At 41.8% G+C, this 20,123-nt stretch overlaps 1 long non-coding RNA gene across 2 annotated transcripts in view; it reads right to left on the bottom strand.

Moving 5' to 3' along the window:
• The window catches only part of LOC142831275 (uncharacterized), an 83,402-nt gene that overhangs the window by 26,438 nt on the left and 36,841 nt on the right, over nt 1–20,123 (bottom strand). For both annotated transcript variants that reach the window (XR_012906983.1, XR_012906984.1), the window contains exon 2: nt 14,858–15,047. This is a non-coding gene — a long non-coding RNA (uncharacterized LOC142831275). The remainder of the gene's footprint in view (nt 1–14,857; nt 15,048–20,123) is intronic.

The raw sequence follows: 20,123 nt of genomic DNA, 5'->3' as shown, positions 1-20,123 counted from the left end.
GGCATGAATTATATGAGGAACTGTGTAGTATGCTGATGCAGTCTATATCCCAGGGTATGTCTACACTACCCTCCTAATTCGAAATAGGAGGGTAGTGTAGACATACCCCTAGTGTATCTTCCTCCTTCTTTAACAATATAAAGAAAAGCACTAGTGCAATATAGCACCACATCTTGTGCTGAGGCATGAACAAACCATCACTCAGTACATAACTGATGCTCTTCACTTACATGGTTGTTTCTGCTACTGCATTAGACTTCGCAGATGACAAACAAATGAAACCTAAATTATCTATTGCTAATGGCTGCTACAGGCCCCTGTTCACCCTGTAAGCTACTCCTAAATGAGATGCTACTCTTAAAAAAAAGCCACTCTAGAAAAAGTAAAGCTTATCTTCAATAAACTATAACCAATTGCAGCGAGTAGATATTGTTCTGATATTTATACCAAGAAATTCATTGACATTCTGTTAACTTCAGTTATTAAATTAATCCTCCAGCATTGGAAGGAGAAAACAGAATTATGCATTGATCACTGGATTCATTATGTCTTCATGACTTTGAAAGATGCTATGCCATGAAGCATGGTAAGTTAGAATAAGGAATGTTCCAAAATGCATAATATGTACATAGTTATGCATACTAACAGGATAGATGTATTCCTAGAATAGTCAAAAAGGTAGGTATGGCTTAGAAATATGTATCATTTTTACACTGAGTTCTGCAAAGACAAGTTTAAATGAAATACAGTCTCATTTTGAAAAGGAGTGATAGCACTTGCATCCTGGAATTTCTCAGTATATCTTAGCTATTGGGGGAAGTTAAGGGGTTCTGTTTTCCTTTAGAGCCGATCATTCTTTACATATTACAATGAAGGGTTAAAGTGATTGTAACTTTACCCTGCTTCTGTGGATAACATATGCTTGTTTCATTTTCCTTTGCATTATTTCCAAACATACCAATAAAGCTATGGGTTGTAGGATTCTTTTTGCCTTTTCCTTCCACCCTTTCATTACAAATGGAATATGAACAATGAGCACTTTCTGGGATTTGCATAGAAAGAAATAAGATTTCTTGATAAAGGTAAATGTGTACGTCTGCTGCTGAATGTTTCCTTCCCTTCTTAAGTATCTTGCGGATATTACCAATTTAATTTTAGCTTCATTTGTACACTGAGAATGCTACTCCTGTACACTCAATAGCCCACTGGTTAGCACATTCATCTGGGATGTGCCAGTTCTGGGTCTCAATACCTGCTCTGAAGCAAGGACATAAATCTAGGTCTCCCACATCCCAGATGACTATCCTAACTGCTACAATAACCAATAGCTCAAGGAGAGTTTCGCTCAGTCTAGACTATGAAAATGTTCCACATTATATAATTCATTATATGTTTCTTAGAGCAGTGACTGGAATCCCGAGTGTCCCCCCTCCCAAGTTAGTGTCATAATCACCAGGCTATGGAGTAACTGTCACTCCCTCACAATCTCTCTGGTGCTATGATTTTTTTTTTTTTTTTACATTATTCAAGAAAGGAAGAATGGAAACACTCACCTCAGAATATCCCAACACCTATTGAAATGAATGTCTCTGTTCTGATCATAAATTTTCTTATGGTCTTTCCTATGGCATCATAAACTGCTGCACATTTTTTAAAAAACTGACATTTCAGGTTATTGTCCAACTATTTTTGTCACCTTGGTAACTGCCAGTGAGAATAGCAGAAGTAACACTTGTGTGTTGCAAGTGTAAAACCACATTCATAATATTTGTAGATGACATACACAATGAAAAAAGCGAACTTCAGCTTGCGTCAGTGTTAACTGCAAGTCTTTTGTCTTATCTGTCTGTGTCTCTTTCACATTAACATGATCCCTTTCTACCAGTAGCCAGAGGATTTTTTCCCTAGTTCAAATCCAACATATTAGGTTCCTTTTCTATTTCTTCTTCGTTCTCATATAAAATGATGCATTTACTTTGTCTCCATTCTGTCCAGTAAAAGAAGTAGTTACTCAGCCTGTACATTACCTGAAGTGCTTTGATATGGTTGAGCTTATGCATGCTGCACTTTAAGTGAATCTGTATTCCTTCACTTGTTATCAGTAGCATTGTTGGGCTTTATTGCACATGAGCTGTCCATGATCTGTGCCACTGATGTGGAAGTTACATAGTGCGGTGTGACCAACATTCTCACCCCCAGCCGGCTCCTTTTTCAACACAGGTAGAGAGAAGATGGGAGGGAGGATAGTGGACCATCCACAAGGACAACCATTGCAAAGAGTCTCAGGGTATGTCTACACTACCCCACTAGTTCGAACTAGCGGGGTAATGTAGGCATACCGCACTTGCAAATGAAGCCCGGGATTTGAATTTCCCGGGCTTCATTTGCATAAACTGGGCACCGCCATTTTTAAATCCCTGCTCGTTCGAACCCCGTGCCGCACGGCTACACGCGGCACGAACTAGGTAGTTCGGACTAGGCTTCCTAGTCTGAACTACCGTTACTCCTCATTCCACAAGCAGGGATTTAAAAATGGTGGCACTCAGTTCATGCAAATGAAGCCCGGGAAATTCAAATCCCTGGCTTCATTTGCAAGTGCGGTATGCCTACATTACCCTCCTAGTTCGAACTAGGAGGGTAGTGTAGACATACCCTCAGTTACTACAATGGATGAGTAAAATTCTCTTCTCCTTTAAGGAGCAGCCTCATGGGTGCTCCACTTTAGTCGGCTGTAGAGCAGTTCTTCTTGTTGTATGGAAAGGGCTTCAAAGTTGCAACCGTGACAGATGATAAAACTAAGGGTGTGTCTACACTACCACCCTAGTTCGAACTAGGGTGGTAATGTAGGCAACCGGAGTTGCAAATGAAGCCCAGGATTTGAATTTCCTGGGCTTCCTTTGCATCTCGCCGGGCACCGCAATTTTTAAATGTCCGCTAGTGCGGACTCTGTGCCACATGGCTACATGCGGCACAGCCTAGGTAGGGGGTTGTAGCTCTTGCTGGCAGTAGCAAAGTTCAGAGATCCATTTCAAAAGCCTTAGGTTGGATATGGCATCTCATTTAGATCTTTCCATAATGACAGAAACAACTTGGATGGCTTTCTGAAAGATTTACTTCTCATCTGTTACCATAAGGGTTTGGGAAGAAAGATTGGAGATGGATGGGCTGATTCAAGTGGAATGAGGAAGCTATTTTATGTAAAACATTTTGGATGTGGTCTTAGTGGAACCTTGTTTTTGAAGAATTGTGTATGGAGGCACATGCCACGAGAGCCCCAAGTTCTCCTGGTTGCCTTAGGATGTGATAGCAACTAGAAAGGACACCTTCCTGGAGAGGTGGAGAAAAGAACATGTCATCAAAGGTTCAAACATTGGCCCAGTAAAACACTGTAGCACTAGATTGAGGTCCCATGGTGGAATAGGGGCTCCTATTTCAAATTATGAATAAATACCCTTTAGAAATAGTTTCGTTTCTGGGTGGACAAAGACTGAAAAGTCACCGACTCTATGATGGAAAGTTATGATTACTGTGAGGAATGTTCTAATTAAGGTCCAAACAGCTCATTTCATTGCTTTGGAATCATTGAGTAGACATGTTTTCAAGTAGTACTGCTGAGTTTGGGTAGGAGACCTTTCCTGCATCCTGAGACAGGAGATGTGTAATGAGGGGAAGGCTGTGTGTGTGGTGGGCACACCACATCAGGTAAGAGAACAACCTTTGCCTGGACCACATGGAGGCTATCAATATGACACTGCGATAGAAGAAGGATGAAAGGAAATGTGTATTGTGTGGTTGTGCGAGTGTTCTCCTCAGCCTACCAGAGTAGCTTTTGTTGTGAATATCATTAATGTAGGCATCTGTGAGAAAGGAACTCCTGCATAAATGTTGTGTTGTTAAGTCCACCAGTTCAGAAATCTTTTTTTAAAACTTTGACAGGCATTGTAAGGCATTTGTTTATAGTGTGTGTGTGTGTGTGTGTGTGTGTGTGTGTGTGTGTGTGTGTGTGTAGAACATAGACTGTCCTGAGCCACCCTTGGAGAAAGTGCACCTTGCTGATGTGTTGCCTGATGGATGAAGTCTGTGGGCTGGTGTATGTTGTAGTGATCAGATTGACTACATGAAAAACCTGTGTGGTGGTAAAGAGTCTGTGGCCTTCAGTGAGTCCTGCTAAGCCCCAAAGAATTCTAGTCTCTGTATAAATATGAGCATTGATTTTTGCATGCACATTTGTAGCCCCGCTGTGTGAAGAGAGTGTCATTTGGATAGCTCTTATGGCCTCTTCTTGAGTAGATGCTTTGAGTATGCAATTGTCCAGCTAGGGCAATAGCATGACTTCTTGTCTAAGGAGGTGAGACACTCCCACTGTGAGAACTTTTGAGAACACCCATGGAGTCATAGATAGGGAGAGCTTTGCATTGGTAATGTTATTGTTCCAGGACAAATCTGAGAAACCTTCTGTGTGAAGAATGTATCATAGTTTGTTAATAGGCATCCTAGAATTCAAAGGCCAAGAACCAATCCACTCATTCTACTGCTGTAATTATCATTGCTAGCATGACCATCCTGGATCACTGTTTTTTCACAAATTCATTGAGTTTCTTTAGATTGAGGATGGGACTCCATCCTTTGGGTTTTTCCTGGGTTAAGAAATAGTAGAAATAGAAGCCTTTCCCTCTGAGTTGTGTTGGTACTGGCTCTATGGCACCCAGTTTCCTTGGCGTTACAGTAAGTGCATGTAAGCAGGCTCCCTAAAGAGAGAGGGAGATTGGGTGAGAGAGATGGAGGGAAATTGGATTGGATGGCCAGTCTCGATCATTTTTAGTATCCATTTGTCCGATGTGATGGTCTGCTATGCTGGGTGAAATGGAGTCAGATGGTCCCCATGAGGATAAATGCTAATGGAGGATTCCAGCCCTTGAAAATAGGGGAGGCATCTTGGGCCTTTGATAAAATGCTCAAAGGAGCACTTTAGAGGGTGATATTGGGATGGGATTAGTCTCTGTCTTTTGTCAGACATATGAATACTTGAGTGGTTGTTTTTTATCTTAATGCTTCGTAATTGGTAATCTAGAACTTCAACTGCAGGCTTGCAGATGAACAGGCCTTACATCCAAAACATTCTCACCATTTCCTGTCCCTATCATTCAGAATCAAAGGCCCTGGGCATGGCATAGGGGGGCTGGCTCCATACTCCAAAAAGGGGTGGGCCCTTGGTAAAAAGAAAGGCGGGGCCAGGTCATTCAGCCCCAGCTCCATCTTAGGCATACCAGGCCTGCTCCCAGAGCACAGTACATCCCTCCTAATCCCTTAGTGCTGCCCAGAATACATGGCATGATGATCCTTAGGCAATATAAAGGGCCCGGGACTCTAGCCACCACCTCTGCCCCTTTGAATTGCTGGATCCTGGAACAGTTGTCCTCTTGCCCCCCCCCCCCCCCCCCCCCCCGATTGGTGGGCTTGTATAGAGGATCTGGAGTCTTATTGTCTGCTTAAACCGTTCATGGCCTTTACAACCAGAGAGTTTGGTGTGGGGTGTGAAAATTAATATTCCATTCCCTTGGAAGGGACATAATATTTTGTGTCTGCTTGTTATCAGGTGGGTGCTCTAGTCACTATGGTCTGCCAGGTTGTTTTGGCTGGGTCCATAAGTGCCTCATTTAATTAGGAGAGCAATCTTGGAGGAAGTTGATATCTGTAGGCTGTCCAACAACTTAAGAGGCTCTGCTACGTCTTCCAGAGGTATCTCCTGTGACTCTTCAGTCCTCTAAACCTTTCTTGGAACTATTTAATATCATCTCTCATTGTAGTTGGTGGTGGCAGCATGACAGCTTTGTGAGGAGAGGAGGAAGAAAAATTGGCAAGTGGGTGATCTCCAAATCAGAAGTCTCTTCTGGTATGACTACACTACCACCCTAGTTGGAACTAGGATGGTTAATGTAGTCAATCGAAGTTGCAAATGAAGCCCGGGATTTAAATATCCCAGGCTTCATTTGCATCTTGCCAGGCGCCGACATTTTTAAATCCCCGGTAGTTCGGACTCTATGCCCACGGCTACAAGCGGCACGGAGTAGGTAGTTCGAATTAGGCTAATTCGAACGAGGTGTAATGGTAGTTCGAATTAGAAAGCCTGATTCGAACTACCTACTCCGTGCCGTGTGTAGCCTTGGGCACGGAGTCCGAACTACTGGGGATTTAAAAATGGCAGCGCCCGGCAAGATGCAAATGAAGCCCGCGGAATTTAAATAAACATGGCTGCCGCTTTTTTTCCGGCTTGGGGAAAAGCCGGAAAAAAGCGTCTAGACTGGCGCGATCCTCCGGAATAAAGCCCTTTTCCGGAGGATCTCTTATTCCTACTTCAAAGGAATATTATTCAAAGTAGGAATAAGAGATCCTCCGGAAAAGGGCTTTATTCCGGAGGATCGCGCCAGTCTAGACGCTTTTTTCCGACTTTTCCCCAAGCTGGAAAAAAAGCGGCGGCCATGTTTATTTAAATCCCTCGGGGGATATTTAAATCCCCCACGGATTTCCCTATTCCCAAGTTCAAAATTAGCATGCCCCTTCCGAAGAAGGGGCCAGTGTAGATGTAGCCTTAATGTGTCAGTATCTCTCTCCTCACCCCCTTTCTTGATCAAAGTTTTGAAACAAAATATTTCAACCAGCTCTATCAGTCACACACCAAAATGAAAAAGAGAAATACTGCAGCCAATATTAGAACTCTTCCCCTCCTCCTTCCTTTAGAAAGTCAATAATTCAAAGGCTTGGAATGCTATCACTGTACCATTGTTTACTTTGGACGGGACTTTTATTTATATTTAAATCCTGGACACCATCAATGTCAGAATGTACTAATCCAACCAGAGTCTAGGATAGTTCAAGTGAGTTCGTCAACCTAGGCTGAAAAGTAACAATTAACACACCTTTCTCCAAGTCACCATTTTATTTTAGGCCAATTCTACAAGCCAAATACATAGAAGGGTTGGAACTTGACTTCATTTACAAGTATAATTCTTATGAAAATGGTATGAACAGGGAAATCGGCTGGCTCACACACTACCTTCCATATCCTAATAATTTAACCAACCAACCAAACATTGGAGGTGCTAATTGTTCTTATCAGCGTCTTGTAACTATTTGCACCATCTACTCCTTCTCCTCCACCCTTCCTTTATTTATTCTTGGATCTGGACTTCTAATGCTCCTGTCATCTGAAGAAGTGGGTAGAGCCCAGGAAAGCTCATGATATCATCTACATGTTTTGTTAGTATTTAAGGTGCTACTAGACTATTTGTTGTTTTTTAAGTTTTTCCTGTTACAGACTAACTCGGCCACCCCTCTGACAGCTTTTCTCTGTAATCCAGAACCTCAAAGCCATGTGTTGGAGTGGGTGACTTGACTCAGGAATCCTGGTTCTAATTCTGTGCTCTGTCACAGAGATTTGACAGCATCTTGGGCCTAGACGCCATTCTGCTTCTCACTTTCCCAACCAAACAAGGAATGTATATGTGGTGCTTTGCAATAATATCTTGAGTCTTAATATCTGTGAAGTGCTTGAGATCAGTTAGGGTGCGTCTACACAGCACTGTAACTCGAAATAAGATATGCAATTTGAGCTATGCAAATTGCGTATCTTATTTCAATGCTATTTCGAAATAGCTTCTTTAGTTATTCAAACACCAAATTTTGAAATAAATCCACCAAAACATCCCTTACTCTTCGTAGAATGAGGTTTACAGGGATGTCAGACTAGCAAGCCCGAAATAAGGGGCTTGCTGTGTAGACTCTGGATAGCTATTTCGGGATACTCTGATATCCCGAAATAGCCTTGCAGTCTAGACATACCCTTAGTGAATGAATTCTGATCAATTTAGCACATTCGTGTGAACTTTTTCATAACTGTAATTTGATTTTCTGGACTTTGTGTTGATAAGCAATGTGGCTAGCTTTCTTAGATGTAAAGGATGTTTTTACCTGAGTATTCTGTATTAACTACAGTATAGAATTTAGCTTTTTCTTCTTTAAATATTATACCTTTTATGAAATTGTTTTCTATGGCACACACTGGATAAAAAACTGATATAATCCCACCTAGGCTAATGAGATTACCAAACCAGACTGAACAAAATTAATTCAAAACATACGCACACACACAAATATATTTCCTCTCTATATTGTGTCTGGTGAGGAGCACCTAGATTGTGGCAAAGGGATTTGTTTCATGGCTCTTCAAAATGGACACACTAGAACAACTCAAACAAAAAAGAAGAAATATGACAGTGAAGTTCTGTTGACAAGCAGGAAGCAAGAGAAACCATAAGTTATGCACAGTCACAGTGAGCAATATTTTGAAAAATTTATTTGATTGCTATTGAATGGTACTTGCTGGATAAAGCTACATCATGATAAAAAATTAATAGTTTGTTTTCTTTACCATCAATCATATTAAGATGGAACATGCAATGCTGCAGTTTCTCTCAAAATAATTTCTTTAGTACAGTTTGCATGATGGGTATTTATTTGCTATGTTACTGCTGGTAGTTGTTGCTGCATTTAGAGATCATGAAGAAAATACAAAGTAATACACCACCGCATTCATAGATGTAGTCTTAAGAGAGAGAAAGAGTTATTTAAGACTTAATTACTCTACAAGCAAAGTGTTTTCTGTGTATTTTTGTGGAGTTTTAATGAGTTGTATGTCACGCAAAACATGGATCTTTGATATTTGTATTTTTACAGATGTGTTGACAGCAACACAAACTTATACAATCTGAAAATGTCATCATGGTCCTGAAACCACACAGTGGAGCTTCAAGTTAAACACCTAATTAGATCAATTGCCATTTTCCTGCTTCGTCGGGTGAAAGGTTTCATGTATTAGACACAATTTCTCCATAACATGCCCATAAAAGTCAAAAGTAGTTCCCTGTTGTGAACTTGCTATACAATTATAGCTAATACCATATATTAATTCAGACATTTAAGAGAAAGTATCATAGAAGGGAAACTTTTTGCAAATAATTCTGATCTTAATACCTAACGAAGGTCCTGAAATGAAACCTATTTAAAGATGGTGACACCCTATGTATAAAACAGAAAATCTTCTTTATGTGCTCGCTCCAGTGGTAATTCAGCCCCAAGATCCATGAGTATTAAGAGTTTGATGAACAGTAGAGCTATTTCCAACCTGATGTTAGTTTCCCACACTTCTCTGCATATTTTATCTTCCATTTCTGACTTGTCCCTAACCATCCTGGGTGGATCCTGCTTCCTGCCCACATGTAACTAGTTTGACAGTCTAAACCAGCTGTATGCTACATTGATCATGCATCAGAAACTGCAGACACCCACCTTCAAGGCAGCGGTACGGAGACAAAATGCACAAAAGCTAAGCAATACGCCCCCTCTGTCTCAAGGAAATGAATATATTGCTATCATCCAAGGCCAAGATGTAAGAATAACAAAGTTTGTTCATGAATCTTAACATATACTAATGTCCTGTGACATGAACCAGAAAGTCAGCTTTTAGGGGCTGCAAAACCCATAGGCAGAGACTCGTTGACTTTTAGGAACTTAATTAGCATCAAGACTAACCTGAGCTTTCATTTAAAAAAGAAAATGAAGTCTTTATTAGCCTCCTTTCTTAGAAATAAACTCAGTCTTCTGGAGAGACTTAAGAAGTCTGCAGGCACCTACATATTTGTTCATATTTTTTCCAAACCACTTTTTCCCCAGAGTTACATGGAAGTAGAGCAAGCCAGTACAATGCTGAGGTAAGACCCCATGAAATCTCTAGATCCTTATCTTCTTGGAAATGGATTCCAAAAGTAGATGAAAAGGCAAAGGATATTTTACAAGGGCAAGCTGCAAGTTGCTGAAGTTCTCTGTCAAATCTACTCAAAAATAATTTTGAGTAGTGGATTAAGCGAAACCGTAAACCATGGAATGTCAAACAAGCATAATTATTTTGCTTTCAATTCAACCCCGCTAACATTTCCTTTAAAATCAGCTAAAAGTGGTTTTTATAAAGAGATGCAATATTCAGCATCTGAGGGTATGTCTACACTAGCCCCCTAGTTCGATCTAGGGAGGCTAATGAGGACAACCAAAATTGCAAATGAAGCACGGGATTTAAATATCCCACACTTTATTAGCATGTTCCCGGCCAGTTGCCATTTTGGAAATTGACTAGCCTGAAGTAACTGCCCGCGTCTACACACGGCAGTGAAACGGGATTCTGAATTAAAGCCCTAACTCGAATTAGCTGTTATTCCTCCTGGAATGAGTTACTTCGGGCTAGTCAATTTCTAAAATGGCAACCGGCCGGGAACATGCTAATGAAGCGTGGGATATTTAAATCCCGTGCTTCATTTGCAATTTCGGTCGCCCTCATTAGCCTCCCTAGATCGAACTAGGGGGCTAGTGTAGAAATACCCTAAGTAAAATATATTGTCAATGTTGCCCATACAGTCTGTGCTGGAAGTCTAAGCGTGATGAGTGAAGACAGACACTGGAGTTCCCATACAGCATCAGAATCCTGACTCTGCCTGGTCTCTAAAATTTAACTTTTATTGGACCCAAGACTTGATGTATTCCAGTAGGTAAGGAGTTAGTAATTTAAAACCACCACAAATTCTTTAAGAACATTAAATGAAACGATTGCAGTCCTATTAAATTAGAGCCGTAAAATACTGTATGCGTCATTTATTTAATTCTGGCAGTTTTGTTCCACTCTTACTGAAACAGAACACATTTCCACAAGAAATGCTCACGTCTCACCACTGTTCTAAGATTAAGAATTATCATTTGACCTTTTGTAAAAATATTACACACATCAAAAAGCAGTAGGGAAACATATTTAGGAAGCTACTATATGATTCTTCATTCACTCGTTCGACAGAGTTTTCATTTACATTTTCACTTCCCAGCATCCCAGTCTACATAGTGCTAGGTATTGGCCAGAAGTGATAGAAAAGTATATGAGAAACAATTGCATGATATGGGTCATCATAACAGAGAAGAGAAGACAGAAGACAGGAAAGAAAATTAGGAGATTAGAGGGGGAAAAAGTAGTTATTTTCAATAATGCTAATCTCAAAAGAAATAAAGTCATATGTGAGGTACATGCTCTACAGCAGTGAAGAAAAACTGGAACATAAACTGCTTTAAATAATCATCTGCAATTTAATAAGAGACATTATAACCTTATAAGTCAAATGCTTTCATTACCAGCTACTGATACTAAAAGGTTTTTTCAATATACTATATGCACATAGGGGAGTAGTTGATCAACTTCCTTTGAGGTTTTCAGCATCATTTGCAATTTTTTTCCTAGCATTTTACTGCTTATAAGCTTACACTTTTGGGGGCGTATATTAAACATAATTTCTCCTAGAAGATAGAACACTTTTTCACCCACTGCAAAAGCATTAAGAATGGGATAAAATAATCAACCTTGGGGAATGACAAATCAGCATCTGATGAATCTGGAGCACATTGAGTTTTATATGCTATCCACACAAAAAAAAAAAATAAAAAAAAATCCTATTTTGCATGGCTAGACCACACAGGAAAAATTGCTACTAAGGAAGAGTTAGTTATCTGAAAAATTACTTGACACAAATAAATGGAGAGTTATTAGAAAACCCATCTAGAAGTGGAATTTTGTAGCATTAATATAGACACAAAACTCAAATCAATTTCTTTCGTGCAGTTTTCCTAGAAATGTTATCAAGTATAAATTTGGTTAAGTAGTCCAGGGGATATTGCTTACACACGTTGAAATATATTATCGATTCAGCAGAGTCTGAAGAGTTTTTGAGAGGAAGAAATGGAAAATGAGCATTGTAACACTAAAATCACAAAGACTGCTCTGAAGGTCTTTGCTTCATTTCTTACTTTCTCATATATCAGAGACCACATGTGCTACAGATGTACATTTGTGAGGAGTTACCCTGACATTTAAAGTTGCTTTCCAAAAAAGTAGAGAAATATCTGAAGTGGTTTATGGATGAAAAGAAATCATTTAGCTACAATCTAATTAAATTCAGGATGGCTGGCATGAATCTATGCTAAAGATGTTTCAAGCTGTCTAAAGTTTATTTCCAGTCATCTAAAACGGAGTATGATGGAAATAGTGTACGATAAAGAATATCAGACATCCTTAATGTTTAACAGTATATCTAAGTGTATTAAGTGACTGTGTATTGTCAGTCACCTTTAAAGCCAAAATATTTATCATACCAGTACTTTTTAAAAAGAGGAGATTTTAAAACTATAACATGATAGGGAAGATGGTTAGGATGTCTAAAAAAGATACTGTGGTTTTATTCTTTTTTTAATCTCACAATTATTTCCAGCTATAATACCTATCAGATAGGTTGCACCATTTAAAATAAACATGGACATATACTATATTTCTAATCCAGACCTGGAGCTTTTCAACATTATGGCCATCCGATTTATTGGGTACAGGCATAATTTCAAGTTAAACACAAGATTCTGTTTGATATCTCCCTGAAGAGTTGTTTCTATAAGAGTCTAATATAATTGGTTTGGTTTCTAGAATCACCTTGCTTCAGCAAGAATTTTCTTCTGGGTTGCTTACATCACACCGCACACAGACTTGCAACAACTGTGAGACCTCCCAGAATTCCTTTTCATAACTGGGTAATAATACAGATTACCTGAACTGAACTGAACTGCCTTTGCTAGAACCATCAATACGTGTGAGAATACATTTCCAAAATGCAGGTCATTTTCTTGTGGGAAGAGAAATGGATAAGGCATAGTCAGTCAGAGTAGTGGAACTTGTTTATTTACACTAATATCCCTTTGGCCTGCCACAAAGGTGGTCCCAAACCGCATGCAGGCAATCCCATTTCAGGAATCTCAGGCCCAACACTAAGGCTCAATTTCTGCTAAACAACTCCTGCAGCAAGAATTGACTCTGGTGAGACAGAAAATTAAACAAAGAGCACACTCATCTGCTGTTCACAAGTGCTCCCTATCTCTGAGACAGTGGTCACCAACCAGTAGATCAGGATCTACTGGCAGATCTTGGAGCCTCTGACAGGTGATCGTAACTGGTTTGGCCAAGAGGCTACCAAGTGCCAGCACTTCAGCTGCTGCTCCCCGCATTGCTGCTCATCTCCTGCCCTCTGCCTTGGAGCTACCTCTCCTTCCCCACCCCACACTCCGGGAGCCTCCTGCTTGCTGTGCAGGGCAGGGGAGGGTGCTGATGTGAAGGTGCCCCCTCTCCCACCCTGTATCCTTTCTCCACAAAGCAGAGAGGGGGAACAACAAGACTTGCGATGGAGTTTGCTGGCTGCTTTAGGGAGTGGGCCAAAGCCAGGGCCAGGGCAGGGGTGAGCCTGCCTTAGCCCCATTGCATCACCACCCAGGAGCCTCCAGAGGTAAACAGTGCCCAAACTGGAGCACACATTCTGAAACCCTACCCCAGTCATGAACCACCCTCTGCACCCTTAGCCCCTGCCCTAGCCCTGAGCATGCCTGCATCCAAACACCATCCCAGAGCCTGTACCTAGAACCCCCTCTGGCACCCCAACAGCCTGCTCCAAGTGCAGCTTAGAGCCCCTCTCACACTCCAGATCCCTCAATCCAAGACCAACCTGAACCCCAACCTCCGCCCCAGCCTGATGAAAGTCAGTGAGGAAGAGCAAGAGAGAGCAGATGGAGTGAACAGGGGTGGGGTCTTGGAAAAGGTGCAGGGACTAGGAGGAGCCAAGTACTTATAGTTTGTGGTAGATCTTGGATTGCATCTAAATCCAGAAAGTGATCTTGTGCTTAAAAAGGTAGGAGACCACTGCTCTAAGACAACCCGCATCTTAGTATTTCTTCTGAAGACTGAACAGTGCTTGGATAGTAAGAAAAAGAACTTGTATCAGGGCCTGTAGGAGCACCATCTAGAGCACTTGCCACAACAATGAAAGAAGTCTGAGCAATATTAGAGTTATTTTTCTTGCTCCCCTGCTAATGACACCCTGAAGCAGGAGGAAAGTATTTTGTATTTTGTTTTAGCCAAGCCAGTATAACCTACAAAGCTAAAGATTGACGTTTGTCCACTGAAATTAAAAGAATCTGTATTAGTAATTAGTAAAAAACTCCTAAATTTTATAAATTACACAAGATATTTTTTCTTGTTTTTCAAGTATCAGTGGAGTATTCCTGAGTATTTGCGAGCACAGAGGTAATTTCATTGAACTGTTTTTAATTATTTGTTCGAGTGAGTATGAAAGTGGCCTAGATTGACTGAAAAAAAAAATACAATCCAGGCAGTGCCAATCTAAGATCTCCCATATTACCACATCTCAATTTCTACAGAGAGGAAATAAACCTGAGGATTAACAAAATACAATTTCTCCACCTTTTCAGTGCCTAGAATCTCTCTTAAGGGTGCTAATTAGGGTCAGTTATTTTGATGCTTTCATTTATTGTGTGTCTACTTGTCATCACAGTCGGTAAAAATATTTAACATTTTTCATTTATACACTAAAGCTAAATACATTAGCCAAGAATTTTTGTTCATTTCACAAGGTATTTATAATGAAGGTAATGTTTATATTGGTGATCTGCTGTAGGCAGCACCTTAGCCTGCACCGACCCCACCCTCCTTCCACCAGAAGTCCTGCCCCTTTAAGAGGGACAGCCCCCAGCGCATGGTCTGGAAATGTGAGGAGAATTGATCATCACAGCCATGCAGAGATGTCTGCAGATTTTGTATCTGTCATTATGACTTCCTAGAGTTGGTGGGTTCTGGTCTTTGGGGAGCTCTGAGCAAGTTGGAAAGCTTGTCTCTTTCACCGAAAGAAGTGAGTCTAGTAATATGTATTGTCTCTCTTACCTTGTCTCGCTCATATAGGTTATTGACAGATAGCTCTATTCAGATAGGGAAACACTGTCCTCCATGCAGTGGGACAGTTCAAGGCCTATGCCAAATAGAAGTGCTTTGTTGAGTACTTTTGTGGTGAGTAGGGCTTTGCATGGGTCCTCTACCATGGAGTCAGTTTCACTCAAGCATTTTTCAGCAGTATCTGTGACACAAAGAAAGACAGGATTAGAATGCTCCCAAAGTGGGGTAAGCTGTTGAAACAATTAATTCATAGCCTGCAGACATGGATTTAATATCTGATGAGGCGCTAACTATATTCAAGTGACATTTCTGTGGTTTGAAAGGTAATTTCTCGTACTTTATCAGCATTTGACAGTGGGCACTTAATCTGGCTAATCAGAAATGGATTATATCATCAGAATTGAGGCACTAAATTGCCTTAATAAATGTTTTTGATATGTTTTATTCATTTAAATAGTTGTGGCTCTGATAGGCATATTAAAATACTTATTCTTTAAGTGCATTCTCCCTTTAAGCATTGTTTGCATCTGTCAGTTACTCAGCTAAGTGTGATTTATTTTTACCGGGTATATTTGGGAAAAAATAAAAATAAAAGATGGCTTATGAAGACTGCAGCAATGGAAATTCACTCGTTCACACCAATGATAAAAGCATATCATAAAAATCTCATTGCTCATTTATTTTGAGAACTCTAGTTTACTTTTAATTATTTATAATAGTATTTCATAATGTAGCAGTGTGAGATCTGTAGTATAGTTTGTAAAATAATGAGCCCTAGTAATGCTAATCAGTTGATACCCAGACAGACCTTCCAGCACTGGTTCTGCTTTTGTGTACTTTAGGGGATTAGTGAGGAGGGAGAATGTCAAAGTGCTGATTAGAGAGGTTCTATTCTGACTTTATGTATAGATATTTCACAAGTCTAAGATTAAAATGTGCAATGGAAAAAAAATCTATTGCTCTCATCCCTGATGAGTCAATACTTTTGAAAGAATGAGCAAGATAGGCAGGAAATCCTAGACAAATTTCCTAGACAAATTTTTCACTCGCCAACTGCATTTTTCCATAGCATTTGCTCATTCTGAGTCCTTCCTTGAGTGACAAGTTGATCTACCCCAGTAGATTATAGGCAGTTCCCCTTTGGATGCCCATTTCATGAGATAACATTATTCTTCCTCCCAGCCGAGCACATATGCTTCAGAAAGTCAACTATGCAGATTGCCTTTGCAAACTATTGTCCTTATGCTGAATTAGACTATCAGCTATGGTGAATTTTAACAGTGAATCAGTATCGTGTATTCTTTGGAAATGCTGGTCTATCCGCTTTATTAACCCAACAGGTGTTTTCTCTTTTGTTGAACAAAAGAGTTTACTGAGTTGGTGGGCAACTTTTCCAAAATGGAGATGCCACGTCTATGCTACAGAGTTCTGGAATGGCTGTGTCAGCCAGGCTCTGAAGAGGGGGTTTGCTGCTAGAGTTGTGCTGGCAGAAGCCCCTCGCATAGATACAGTCATACCAGCAAAGCTGAACTTTCGCTGATTTAGCTTGTTTCTCTTAGGACCTCTGTCTGTGTGTATAACCAGCAGTACTGGTAAAAGTTCAGCTTTGGTGATATAACCTACATTCATACTCTGAGTGTTCTGCCTCTCTCGCATACTGGCATTCCTATGCCAGGAAAGTGTCAACATGGCCTTCTGTATGTCACTTTATAATTTCAACTATAGAATTCTAATTCAAAAATTGTAGAAAGGATGTTTCAAAAATCAGCTGATGAAAAGGTAGGACAGAATAAAAAAAACCATTGATCAGCACCAGGTACAGATGCTCCTTAAAGGTCCATACATAGTACAATGAACTATGCACAAAGCCCACGCTTCTGGGTGGTACAATTTTCCCTGCATTGAGAAAAGCCTTAATTTTTTTTTCAAAGCTTTGTCTCCTAACTCCCAAGTTACACAGAAATCTCGCTGATCTTCACCAACCCAAAGGGTACTTAAAAAACAGAAGAGGGATGGAAAGTGAGGAAAACATTTTGCATTGAAATTTCTTGTAAAGAAATCCTTTATTTTAACTACCTGAGGGTATGTCTACACTACAGCACTAATTCGAATTAACTTAATTCGAACTAGTTAATTCGAACTAAGCTAATTCAAATTAGTGCATCTAGACCTAAAAACTAGTTCAAATTAGCATTTTGCAAATTCGAACTAGCATGTCGACATTGAGTGGACCCTGAACCGAGGTTAAGGATGGCCGGAAGCAGTGCTGGAAGGACATCAGGTTAGGACTTAGAGCGTGGAGATGCTGTCTCAAGCTAGCCGAGGGCTGTGCTTAAAGGGACCCGACCCCCACCCCGGACAGACAGTTCTCAGGGGTTCCCCACTTGCAAAGCAGTCCTAGTTTGGAGTGCCCTGAGTGCCCAAACTCGGCAGATCACAGCACTCGGCCATCAGCCCGGCTGCACTTGCTGCAGGCTGCCATCCGGGGGCAGAGGGGTGTCAATCAGGAGGCTGCAGGAGAGTTTCCACCCCGAGAAGCCCGCAGAGCCACCCCAGTCCTCCCCATCGGGGGCTCGTACCCCATTCCTCCCTCACCTCCTTCCACTTACCCCTCGCTAACCCCCCTTCCTGATGTACAAAATAAAGGACACGTGTTCAAAAATAGAAACTCTCTTTATTGAAAAAAAACTCGGAGAGACTGGGAAAAGGAGGTGGGAGATGGGAAGAGAGAGGCTGGGAGAGGGGAAGGGCAACTAAAATGATTAGGGGTTTGGAACAGGTCCCATATGAAGAGAGGCTAAAGAGACTGGGACTTCTCAGCTTAGAAAAGAGGAGACTGAGGGGGGATATGATAGAGGTCTATAAAAGCATGAGTGGTGTGGAGATGGTACATAAAGCAAAGTTCTTCATTAGTTCCCATAATAGAAGGACTAGAGGACACCAAATAAATGAATGGGTAGCAGGCTTCAAACTAATAACCGAAAGTTCTTCTCCACAAAGCCTGTGGAACTCCTTGCTGCAGGAGGCTGTGAAGGCTAGAACTATAACAGAGTTTAAAGAGAAGTTAGATAAAGTCACAGAGGTTGGGTCCATGGAGTGGTATTAGCCAGGGGGTAGAAATGGTGTCCCTGGCCTCTGTTTGTGGAAGGCTGGAGATGGATGGCACGAGACAAATGGCTTGGTCATTGTTTCGGTCCATCCCCTCCAGGGTCCCTAGTGTTGGCCACTGTCGGCACTGGGCTAGATGGATCTTTGGTCTGACCTAGTACAAACATTCTAAGCTCAGGGCTAAGGGTTGGGGGTCTCAGTGGACCACCTTGATTTTCATGCAAACCTGCTCCTGGGTGACCAGGCTGGCAGCTATCCTGCCCTAGACGGTCACTTTCCTGTACCTAGTGCGGACATCATGGATGAGGTCCACGATCTCCGCACTAGACCAGGCGGGCACCCGCCTCTTGCAGACCAGGGCAGGCTCCCGGGAGCCGCCAGCCTGGTCCCAGGAAGAGGCAGAGGGCTGGGTGGCAGTGGGTAGCTGGTTCATGCCGTGCCAGGTGCAGGGTCTGCCGGCTGGGTGCTGGCAGGCTTGCACCTGGCACGGTGCCCCTTTAAGGGCTCCAGGGCCGGGAGGGGGGCAGACGAGTTTCCCTGGTGGTTCCCCTAGTGGCCACCAGGGAAAGCTCGGGAGGGCTAGCCTCCCACTAGTTCGAATTAAGTGGCTACACAGCCCTTAATTCGAACTGCTTAATTCAAACTAGGCGTTAGTCCTCGTAGAATGAGGTTTATCTAGTTCGAATTAAGCGCTCCGCTAGTTCGAATTAAGTTCGAACTAGCGGTTTGTATGTGTAGCGCCTATCAAAGTTAATTCGAACTAACGTCTGTTAGTTCAAATTAACTTTGTAGTGTAGACATACCCTTACAGAAAAAGGGGCTGGTGCAGTTTGGCGCTATCAAAAAAAGAAACAAATAGATAAACGTGGAAGGCATGCGAACATAAGACTGCAAGTGCACACTGTCCCTGATCTGACATGGACCCATCCTAAAGACCTGAGTGTTCAACTCCCCTTGAAATCAAGCATATCTAAGTGTGCTTCACATCTAGCAGGAAACACAATTTTAGGCCATTTTCCCTAGGACTATTCAGTAGGGTCATGCACCTTTGTGAACAATCACTGTGGCACACCCTTCATATTCTCTTAGCCCCAGAGACTCAGGGCCATCTCACATTAAAATTTAGATTGACCTAGCTACATCACTCAGGGTATGTCTACACTACCCCGCTAGTTCGAACTAGCGGGGGTAATGTAGTCATCCGCAGTTGCAAATGAAGCCCGGGATTTGAATTTCTCGGGCTTTATTTGCATGAAGCCGGCCAGCGCCATTTTTAAATGCTGGCTAGTTCGAACCCCGTGCCGCGCGGCTACATGCGGCACGGAGTAGCTAGTTCGGATTAGGCTTCTAATCTGAACTAGCTGTACTCCTCGTGGAAGCCTAATCCGAACTAGCTACTCCGTGCCGCGTGTAGCCGCGCGGCACGGGGTTCGAACTAGCTGGCATTTAAAAATGGCACCGGCCAGCTTCATGCAAATGAAGCCCGGGAAATTCAAATCCCGGGCCTCATTTGCAACTGCAGATGACTACATTACCCCTGCTAGTTCGAACTAGCGGGGTAGTGTAGACATACCCTCAATGGTTAAGAAATCCACACCTGGGTGCTGTAGTTAAGCCACCATTAGCCCCAGTGTTGATGTTGCAGCTCAACAGAATAACTCCTCCAGAGATGTGGATCCATAGGAAATATCCCTTCCGTTGACACACAGGAAGCATCGACACTGCCATGTAGCACTACAGGGAAGACAGGTCCTCACTGAAACGTGTTTAAATACACCAGCAAGAAAAGTTTAAGGTGTGTGTGTGTACCTGGAGTGAGGAAAAAAGAAAGCCATGTACCTACTGTAAGCAGAGAAGCACCAGTGTGCTGCAAGGTAAATGTGCTCTCAGCCCAGGGAGCAGGAGGGTATGCTCAGCACCCAGCAAGCATACATAATGCTCTTGGTGTCTGCTGTTTGATGGGACCAGCACCATAAGTTCTACTTGTCACTGGAACCTACTAGATCAGTAGTGGGATTGCCACGTGTCCGGTATTGAACTGGACAGTCCAGTATTTTCACTTCCTGTCTGGTAAAAAAACTTCAGAAAATACAGGACACCGATACTTTCTGATTTTTTCCTGGCCAGGAGGTGAAAATGCCAGGCTGAC

This window comes from Pelodiscus sinensis, chromosome 13 (genome assembly GCF_049634645.1).
Source record: "Pelodiscus sinensis isolate JC-2024 chromosome 13, ASM4963464v1, whole genome shotgun sequence".
Classification (NCBI taxonomy): domain Eukaryota; kingdom Metazoa; phylum Chordata; order Testudines; family Trionychidae; genus Pelodiscus; species Pelodiscus sinensis.
The sequence above is the reverse complement of the archived record's forward strand: the minus strand, read 5'-3'. Positions and strand labels throughout refer to the sequence as shown.